The sequence below is a fragment of the Leuresthes tenuis genome, unplaced genomic scaffold, assembly GCF_036924035.1.
Source record: "Leuresthes tenuis unplaced genomic scaffold, fLeuTen1.0.hap1 SCAF_9, whole genome shotgun sequence".
NCBI lineage: Eukaryota > Metazoa > Chordata > Actinopteri > Atheriniformes > Atherinopsidae > Leuresthes > Leuresthes tenuis.
The window spans coordinates 1,177,803-1,188,534 of record NW_027325363.1 but is presented as its reverse complement, the minus strand read 5'-3'; positions in this window follow the sequence as shown (position 1 = coordinate 1,188,534).

Sequence of the window (10,732 nt, the reverse complement as noted above, 5' to 3'; positions counted from 1 at the left end):
ACTGTTCATATGGAGGTTTACACAGTAGTTTATAGTCAGTCAGCAGGGTCTGTGGTTGATGTTTGAGGGTTTCAGGCGGTTCATGTTTCCCTGATTGTGGTCTTTGTGCTTTCTGTTTTTGTCCTGGCCTCTACCTGTGTTTGCTTTCAGCTCCTGTTATAATAAAACCGGTGGCAGATTGTTTAAGCTTCAGATGTGTGTGGAGCTGAGGGGGGAGTGGCTGTCGACATGGACGTCCAGTTGTGAGCCGGCTGCTGGCAGTCATGCAGCCGCCGCTGTTGTCCAACAAATCCTTCTGGCCGGCCCACAGTCATTAGGATCCCAGCGGGGAGGAGCAGCAAGAAGGGGAACAGGCAGGATTTAACATCTGTCCCACTGAACCGGAGTCAGACCACCAGGTAGCCCACCTGTAGCCCTCTGCCTCTCCACGCTGCCCCACTGAGGGGTAATTAGCAGCTAACTGCTGCCACGACCGGAGGCTGTTTGTTTAAAGGTCTGTCACTTCTCCACCTTCAGTCTGAAAGTCGACTCTGTGAAGCTGTGAGACTCAGTCCGGTGTTGTTTCAGAACTCTGATGGTTCTGGGTTTCACTATTTAACATTTAAAGGTTTTGTTTCATAAACAGCATCTTCAGAAATGTTGAGAAGGTTTTCTAACATGCAACAAACACTTAAATCTGTCAGCAGCTGATAAGTTTGAACCTTTATTTATCAAACAAGCGTCCAAAAAGAGTCTCCTCCGCCCAGCTTCACTGTATTCAGAACCAAACGTAGAATCTGCAGCATCAACACTCTGAACACTTTCTGAAACGAGATTTTTCTTATTTTTCTGTTTTTTATTTGGATTTTTGATCCGATGGAGCTGAAGGACGATTCTTTATGGTTTTATGTGTTATAAACTGGCAGCAGTTTGATCTTCTTCAGCTCAGAATTAACTCAAAATCTTAAAAGTTGAGAAAATAAACTTCTTAAGTCTGAGAACGTTTCAACAAAAACTAAAATCTGTAACTTCTGTTTAGTTTGAACCTTTATTTAACAGAAATAAGTCCAGATAAATGAACCAAAAGTAGAATCTGCAGCATCAACACTCAGTGAAACCTGCTCCAGACTCATGTTTCCATCCTTCAGCTTCCTTTAATGACTCTTTTTAACGCTTTGAACTGAGTTTTTCACAGGAATCTGAGTCCATTCCTGCTGAATCCCAGATTCCAGCTGCTCAGCAGTCCCTGGTTGCTGTTGTCTGGTTCTCCTCTTCATGATGCTCCAACATCTGCAGCAGGAGACAGATGTGGACTGCAGGCAGGCAGCCGAGCTCACACACTCTGTGTGTCTGAAGCTGCTGGAAGTCCTGCAGAATGAGGTCTGGCATCGTCCTGCTGAAATAACCACGGACCTCCCGGGAAAAGACGGCACCTTGATGGCAGCATCTGTCTCTGCAGAACTCCAACATCCAGCTGTGCATCAGTGGTACCTTCACCCAGATGAAGCCCTCCATGCCCTGGACTCTGCTGCAGCCCCAGACCATCACAGACGCTGCTTTAAACCTTCCTCTGAGAACAGCTGGATGCTCTTTCTCAGCAGTTTTTCCCAGAAGCAGCTGAAACGTGGACTCATCTGCCCACAGAACACGTGTCCACTGTCTTTCTGTCCCTCTGAGATGAGCTGGAGTCCAGAGAACTGGGCCGTGGTTCTGCTCAGAGCTGATATATGGCTTCCTCCTGGTGTGATGCAGCTTCAGCTCACATTTCTGGATGCAGCCGTGGACTGTGTTGAGTGGAAATGCTTTTCCCAGCTCCTCCTGAGCCCATGTGGCTGTATGGATCATGGTGGCCTGACGGTTTCTCCTGCAGTGCTGCCTGAGGGCTCCGAGCTCATCCAACAGGGCTTTCTGTCCTTGGCCTTTCCAGACTAAGTTAAGCTGTGCATTGAGCTCTCAGCCATCATAACGTCCTGTTTCTAAGTGCAGGGCCTCTTATTTCACTCTTTATGGCGATGTTTCACCTGTTTTTTACTCTTTGATGCAGCTCTTTTCCATGTTTTTATGATCCTGTCATAAGTTTTGTATTTTCTTGCCTGTTTGTTGCCATTTTCCTGTAAATCCATTTTGTGTTGCCCTCTGACTCTTTGCAGCTCGGATCATTGTTTTAATTCTTTCAGGACTAAACTAAACCATCTGGCTGTTGGGCTGCAGAGGGTCAATAATCCTTGGGCTGGCGCCGGTGGACTACAGCAGCCCACGGGCTCCGTCTTTAATTGGAAAAGGTGTCCTGACCTCCTGCACAAAAACCTCAGCATGAAGCCCGGCCTCAGAGGATGACCAACACTCCCACGACACTCAAACCTGACCGTGAATCCAGCTGACTTTAATCAGCTTCTGATTCCTCCTGCAGTGGATGGCTGGACTTTAACCCACAAACTGATGCTTGTTTCCTGTTCAACAGATGGTCATTGCTGTGTCTTTGGTCTTCTGCTGAATATTGTCCACATGATGGTAAAGTTTCTGAAGGACATAGGGGAGGGGATGTGTTGGGGTATATTTTGGGGGATGTGTTGGGGTATATTTTGGGGTATATTTTGGGGGATGTTTTGGGGGATATTTTGGGGGATGTTTTGCGGTATGTTTTGGGGTATATTTTGGGGGATGTTTTGGGGGATATTTTTTTAGGATGTTTTGGGGGATGTTTTGGGGGATATTTTGGGCGATATTTTGGGGGATGTTTTGGGGTATATTTTGGGGATGTTTTGGGGGATGTTTTGGGGTATATTTTGGGGGATGTTTTGGGGGATGTTTTGGGGTATATTTTGGGGGATGTTTTGGGGGATATTTTGGGGGATGTTTTGGGGATGTTTTGGGGGATATTTTGGGGGATGTTTTGGGGGATATTTTGGGGATGTTTTGGGGGATGTTTTGGGGTATATTTTGGGGGATGTTTTGGGGTATATTTTGGGGGATGTTTTGGGGTATATTTTGGGGGATGTTTTGGGGGATATTTTGGGGGATGTTTTGGGGATGTTTTGGGGGATGTTTTGGGGGATATTTTGGGGATGTTTTGGGGGATGTTTTGGGGGATATTTTGGGGGATGTTTTGGGGGATATTTTGGGGGATGTTTTGGGGTATGTTTTGGGATATATTTTGGGGGATGTTTTGGGGGATATTTTTTTAGGATGTTTTGGGGGATGTTTTGGGGGATATTTTGGGGGATATTTTGGGGGATGTTTTGGGGTATATTTTGGGGTATATTTTGGGGGATATTTTGGGGATGTTTTGGGGTATGTTTTGCGGTATATTTTGGGGGATATTTTGGGGATGTTTTGGGGTATATTTTGGGGGATGTTTTGGGGTATATTTTGGGGGATGTTTTGGGGGATATTTTGGGGGATGTTTTGGGGGATATTTTGGGGATGTTTTGGGGGATGTTTTGGGGGATATTTTGGGGGATGTTTTGGGGGATATTTTGGGGATGTTTTGGGGGATGTTTTGGGGTATATTTTGGGGGATGTTTTGGGGGCTATTTTGGGGGATGTTTTGGGGGATATTTTGGGGGATGTTTTGGGGGATATTTTGGGGATGTTTTGGGGGATATTTTGGGGGATGTTTTGGGGATGTTTTGGGGGATGTTTTGGGGGATATTTTGGGGATGTTTTGGGGTATGTTTTGGGGGATATTTTTTTAGGATGTTTTGGGGGATGTTTTGGGGGATGTTTTGGGGGATATTTTGGGGGATATTTTGGGGGATGTTTTGGGGTATATTTTGGGGGATATTTTGGGGGATATTTTGGGGATGTTTTGGGGTATGTTTTGCGGTATATTTTGGGGATGTTTTGGGGGATATTTTTTTAGGATGTTTTGGGGTATATTTTGGGGGATGTTTTGGGGTATATTTTGGGGGATGTTTTGGGGATATTTTGTGGTATATTTTGGGGGATGTTTTGGGGTATATTTTGGGGTATGTTTTGGGGTATATTTTGGGGGATGTTTTGGGGGATATTTTGGGGGATATTTTGGGGGATGTTTTGGGGGATATTTTGGGGGATGTTTTGGGGGATGTTTTGGGGGATATTTGGGGGGATATTTTGTCACCATATGACCAACACATGTCATATATGGACCCTAAATGCATTCAGTGTAGATATCTTTTTAGACATTAACACCGAAGGTCCAAAGCATGTCTGTGCGGCTGTGACAGAACATGGTTTTAACCTTTTGGAAATAAAAGATGGTTGCCAGTTTGGGAAATCATCATCACTGGAGGCTGAACTCTCAGCTCCTGAGATTTACAGCTTATACTCGTGTTCATCAACAAACTGAAGACCTCTCTGTCCAATGTTCTGGTTCTGACTGGAAACCACTCGATAGATTTAAAGCGACACGACCTCGCTGCATGACCCCTTAACCGGCCACTAAAGCTAATGGGAAAAGTCCCGTTTAATGGCCGGCCAGCTTCCCTGCAGGGTGGGGACAGGTGAGGGTGCAGGACACAGATTTGTACCTCAGCTGGAGATGAAGCGACGGTCTGATGCTCATTAGACTGAAGTTGAAGGACATTTAAAACCATCACTGAGGTGAAATTACAGCATGAAATCAGCTGATTCGCTGTTTTTGTCTTTGTTCCTGCTGCTGAACCTTTTTTCCTTTTAATGCCTTCTTGTCTACGTTCTCTTCTTCCTCTCTTTGTTCCTTCTCCTCCTCTTCCTTCTTCATACTTTTGTGTTTCCCTTTCTTATCTTCTTATCTTGTTCCCTTCTTTCCTTCCCTGTTCTCCTCTGTCTTTTCTCCAGTTTTTCTTCAGAGCCTCTCTTCCAGTCGTCCTTTTCTCCTTTCACCCACTTGTCTCGCCCCATTTCTTCATCTCCTTTCGTTTCCTCTGCTTTTGCCTCCTCATTTTTCCTCCTATCTTTCCTTTCCTCATCTCCATCATCTCCTTGTCTCCTCTCTTGTTACTCATTTCCTCACACCTTCTCTTCATCTTCCCCTCCCTATTCCTGTCCTTCCCTCCCATCTTCCTCCTCTCCGTCTCATTTCCTCACTTTTTATCATTTCTTTTCTGTTTCCTTTCCCCTCTTTTCTTGCCTCCACCTGCTTCCTCTCATCTCTGCTGCACCCTGTCACCTTTCCTTCACGTCCTTGTTTCTCCTCTTCCTCCCCCGTTAATGTGTCACGTTGTTGGTATGTCAGTTTGTGAATTAGATTCCTAATTGTTGCTGCAGTTTAACTGACCTGATGTCAGATTACAGGTTAACTCAGCAGAGGGGGGGTAGTGTAGTATGAAGTCAGAACCAACAATCAATAACTCACATCCATGCAGGAGTTGCTGCATTACTGATGCTGATGCCATTAATACTGGTTCTGTGCAGAACTCTCCTGTCAGGTGATTCATGCTTAATGGGTCACCCACCAACAGGCGGACGAGTATGAAAAGAGAAAATATGATGAATTTATTTTACTTAAACTAAAGTTTTTGACTGCATTATATCCTGGAGGCCATATTAAACTGAGACGTTAGTTTAAAGGATTCATCAGCTGCTGTCGGACCCCAAACCCGCCCAGTGTCCCACCCACAGGACACTTTAATGACTATATATTATTTATATAATTATAACCTTTAATGAACACAGTTCAGCAGAGATGTGAACAAGCAGCAAAGTCAAATGTCTAAAATTCAAATGAAACAAAGTGGTCCCAAATCAAAATTCCTTTAAGTTGTTAGAAGTATTTATAAAACAAAGATATATATTTAAAAGTTATTTTTAAAGTTAATTTTGCTGGTAGATTTCACAGCAACATGTTCTCGGAGCACAAACTTCTACACGACATGAAATATTTCACAGATAAGCAGTTTTTAACATATAAGCCATAAAAACTGGCTGAGCTTTCCTGTCGCTGTTTTCTGCTTCAAAGACACTTTTAATAGTCAGTCGAAGGCTTTTAGATGTGCTGCTTTTACTGTAAAATTAGAAGAAGTTGGGATAGAAAGTATGTTTGTTGTTTCAAAGTTCTCCAACATTCTTCTCCAACATTCATCAATGTTTTTTCTTGTTTCTAAGCCTCATTATTACCCTTAATGACCCCATTCCAACTGTTTTTTACACGTTTTAGGCAGGATATCTTAAGATGGACGTATAGTCTTCTCCTCACATATAAAGCTCTTAATGACCGAGCTCCATCACATCTTAAAGATCTCACAGTTGGATATTTCCCCAACAGAGCACTTTGCTCTCAGGCTGCAGGTTTCCTTGTGGTTCCCAGAGTTTCTAAAAGCAGAATGGGAGGCAGAGCCTTCAGTTATCAGGCCCCTAAAAGCAGAATGGGAGGCAGAGCCTTCAGTTATCAGGCCCCTAAAAGCAGAATGGGAGGCAGAGCCTTCAGTTATCAGGCCCCTAAAAGCAGAATGGGAGGCAGAGCCTTCAGTTATCAGGCCCCTAAAAGCAGAATGGGAGGCAAAGCCTTCAGTTATCAGGCCCCTAAAAGCAGAATGGGAGGCAGAGCCTTCAGTTATCAGGCCCCTAAAAGCAGAATGTGAGGCAGAGCCTTCAGTTATCAGGCCCCTAAAAGCAGAATGGGAGGCAGAGCCTTCAGTTATCAGGCCCCTAAAAGCAGAATGGGAGGCAGAGCCTTCAGTTATCAGGCCCCTAAAAGCAGAATGGGAGGCAGAGCCTTCAGTTATCAGGCCCCTAAAAGCAGAATGGGAGGCAGAGCCTTCAGTTATCAGGCCCCTAAAAGCAGAATGGGAGGCAGAGCCTTCAGTTATCAGGCCCCTAAAAGCAGAATGGGAGGCAGAGCCTTCAGTTATCAGGCCCCTAAAAGCAGAATGGGAGGCAGAGCCTTCAGTTATCAGGCCCCTAAAAGCAGAATGGGAGGCAGAGCCTTCAGTTATCAGGCCCCTAAAAGCAGAATGGGAGGCAGAGCCTTCAGTTATCAGGCCCCTAAAAGCAGAATGGGAGGCAGAGCCTTCAGTTATCAGGCCCCTAAAAGCAGAATGGGAGGCAGAGCCTTCAGTTATCAGGCCCCTAAAAGCAGAATGGGAGGCAGAGCCTTCAGTTATCAGGCCCCTCTCTGTGGAACCAGCTGCCAGTTTGGCTTCAGGAAGCAGACACCCTCTCTACCTTTAAGATCAGGCTGAAACTTTCCTTTCTGATAAAGCTTATAGTTAGGGATGGCTCAGGTGAGCCTGAAACATCCCATAGTTCTGCTGCTATAGGCCCAGACTGTGAATTGGATTCTGATTGTTAAGCATAAATAAAACTGAGCTGAGTCTAATTGAATGTATCAAGATCCGGCTCCAGACTCTGGGAAACAAACACTTTCTCTTCTCAGTTCGGCTACAAAATAAATCAGATACTATAAAACAACAGTAAAGATCAGCTTCTGAGGTTCTTGTTGGGCAGAAGAGTGAAAACTAATGAACAGAAAAGTCATTCATAACTAATCAGGGGAATAAAAATGGACCTTTTGTAGGTTCCTGTGGGATCCCTGCTGGGTCAGATACTGTTTCACTGCACTATGATTTTTCTAGCAACATTTATCCTGACACTCAGGGTTCTGTTGTTAGTTCCTGAACTTCCTCAAACAAAATGTTGATAAAGAAGAGTGTGACCTCATCCAAATGTTTCCGATCAGGCAGGTTTCTTTAGAAATGCCATCAGGACTTAGTGATTCAGATCTTAGTGATTTATAGAGTTTAAACCACAGATTGCAACATGGAGGCTTCTGCTGTGTTACTATAGAGCATCATATTATCACCATATGTGGGACTTTTCTGTTGTGTCATACTTGCATTTAAGGCCATACATCTCCATGTGATACTCCAAGGAACTGCACCACAGCTGCTGCCAGGACGGAGTGTGTGTGCTCAGGTGAGTCTGTTTCCTTTTACCTGGCTGACTGAACCCACCTTCAGGAGCTTTTGTGCCGCTGACAGCTCAAACTGTGGCTGCACGGGGACTCACAGCGTCAGCAGCTCCCTCCAACGCGCTGATTGGACAGACCGATCTGTCATCTCACACTCACAAAGACACGTGCACGCGCGCAGCCGCGTGTGTGGGTGGGATTCAGATTCAGCGCGGTTCACTCTCAGAGGACTCTCGTTACATCCGGATATTCAACTTCTCCCCGCTTCTGTCAGCCTTAATCCTTCTGTTTCAGGACCCGAGCGCGGAGCCGCCATCACTTCTTGGGCATTCTCGTGCGCTTTACGCGTAGCCTGGCGCAGCACGCGCCGCAGGAACATTCAACGCCTTCACCCTCAGTGAGTTCCGGATGTGAAATAGTGGTTGATAAATGTGCATGCAGATATTTTGATGTTTTTCCCGCTGAATGAGACGCTGCAGCCTGCAGCATCAGTCAGCTGAGACTACAAGATGAGACGCAACAGGTGCGCGAGGAGGTGGAAACAAGTCAGATGTCACGTTAGAAATGCTGTTAGGAAACAATCTATTCACACAAAGGTAGAACATGCATTATCTGCGGCTGCTGTCAGCCATCAGCAGTTAATCATGAACAAAATGAGAATATAACCTCATTCTTAAAGTGTAATTAATTCAAGAAACTTGGAATGTGCATAATGATCAATGCCAGTCCAGTTATTTGTGAACTTTCTGTGGTTCTGTAGTATGGAGCAAAGCATGGAGAATTTTATCAACTTTATTGGGAACTCACAAGAAAAGAAAAGAAACATCTTCAGCAGAAGTTTTAGTTCACAGTCAGTCCTAAACTGGCTCAACATGTGATTCTTACATGTTGCCTGTGATGATCTCACTGTGATCAACGTGAGATCATCAGGATAAAAACTCTGTTTTCATGAATATAAATTCATCTCCATGTGTAAAATTTGTGAAACAACTTTTAAAAGTTCCAGTTTATCACATTTAGCGTAATCTGTGTGTAAAAAATGTCACATCACATTCATAACTGTTTATCCGTAAAAACTGTTGTGTTGTCATTACCTTCAAGGTCATAAATCCAAAGATCTCTCTTCACTTGCAGAAGAAAGAAGCTAATTACACAGCTGTATTCGCAGGAAGGAGTGAACCACAGAGCTAAAACAAGCAACTTCAGCGTCATGCAAAGCTGAGGTTCAAACTTAAGAGCAGCTGAAGCCATAAAAATTAGGTTTATTATACAACTTAAGCTTTCTACACAACAAGGTAGCTAAACTTAAGCTAAGGAAAGAAGCTAACCTCACAGCTAAAGTCATTGTTAAAGTTAACCATACAACTGAAGGTGTAGAACAAAGCTAAAAATACATCTGGCCAAGTACATGATTAAAACTCTAGAATTAAGCTAACTACGCTACTTTTGTCATAGAAAGAAGCTAACTACAAAACTCAAGTTGTAGAAAGTGCTAGAAAGAAAGAAATCATCCAACCACGGAGTTGGTCAAAGAAAGTAAGAGAAGATAACTACGCAGCTGTAGTTGAAGAAAGAAGCTAACTGCAAAACTCAAGTTGTAGAACAAACTAAATAGGGAGAACGATGCTAACTATGTAGCTAATCATAGAAGAAAAGCTAACTACGCAGCTTTAGTTGTAGAAAGAAGCTAACTGCAAAACTCAAGTTGTAGAACAAACTAAATAGGGAGAACGATGCTAACTATGTAGCAAGACAGAAGAAAAGCTAACTATGCAGCTTTAGTTGTAGAAAGAAGCTAACTGCAAAACTCAAGTTCTAGAACAAACTAAATAGGGAGAACGATGCTAACTATGTAGCTAGACATAGAAGAAAAGCTAACTACGCAGCTTTAGTTGTAGAAAAAATCTAACTGCAAAACTCAAGTTGTAGAACAAACTAAATAGGGAGAATGATGCTAACTATGTAGCTAGTCATAGAAGAAAAGCTAACTACGCAGCTTTAGTTGTAGAAAGAAGCTAACTGCAAAACTCAAGTTGTAGAACAAACTAAATAGGGAGAACGATGCTAACTATGTAGCTAGTCATAGAAGAAAAGCTAACTACGCAGCTTTAGTTGTAGAAAGAAGCTAACTGCAAAACTCAAGTTGTAGAACAAACTAAATAGGGAGAACGATGCTAACTATGTAGCAAGACAGAAGAAAAGCTAACTATGCAGCTTTAGTTGTAGAAAGAAGCTAACTGCAAAACTCAAGTTGTAGAACAAACTAAATAGGGAGAACGATGCTAACTATGTAGCTAGTCATAGAAGAAAAGCTAACTATGCAACTGAAATCATAAAAAACAAACTAGAAAGAACATAGAAAGTATAATTATAGAAAGAACTACAAACGTAGCTAAAGTCGCTGCTATTTTGGGACTGAAAGGACTGTGGCACCCACACAACATCGTTGTGTACAGTCCTTGGTTTGCTGAACAAACTGGGATGAACATTTCTTCTCCCTTGCACATCGGTGATAAAATGACTCAGAAACAGAAAACGTGGAAAGTTTCCTCTCGTCTCAGGCTTTAGGCGGCAGCCTTGCTGTAGTTCCCGTCCGTCTAAAGGACAGCGCCTCCGTCTCTTCCTGTGGCGGACAGCGCCTCCGTCTCTTCCTGTGGCGGACAGCGCCTCCATCTCTTCCTGTGGCGGACAGCGCCTCCATCTCTTCCCGTGGCGGACAGCGCCTCCGTCTCTTCCTGTGGCGGACAGCGCCTCCGTCTCTTCCTGTGGCGGACAGCGCCTCCATCTCTTCCCGTGGCGGACAGCGCCTCCGTCTCTTCCTGTGGCGGACAGCGCCTCCGTCTCTTCCCGTGGCGGACAGCGCCTCCATCTCTTCCTGTGGCG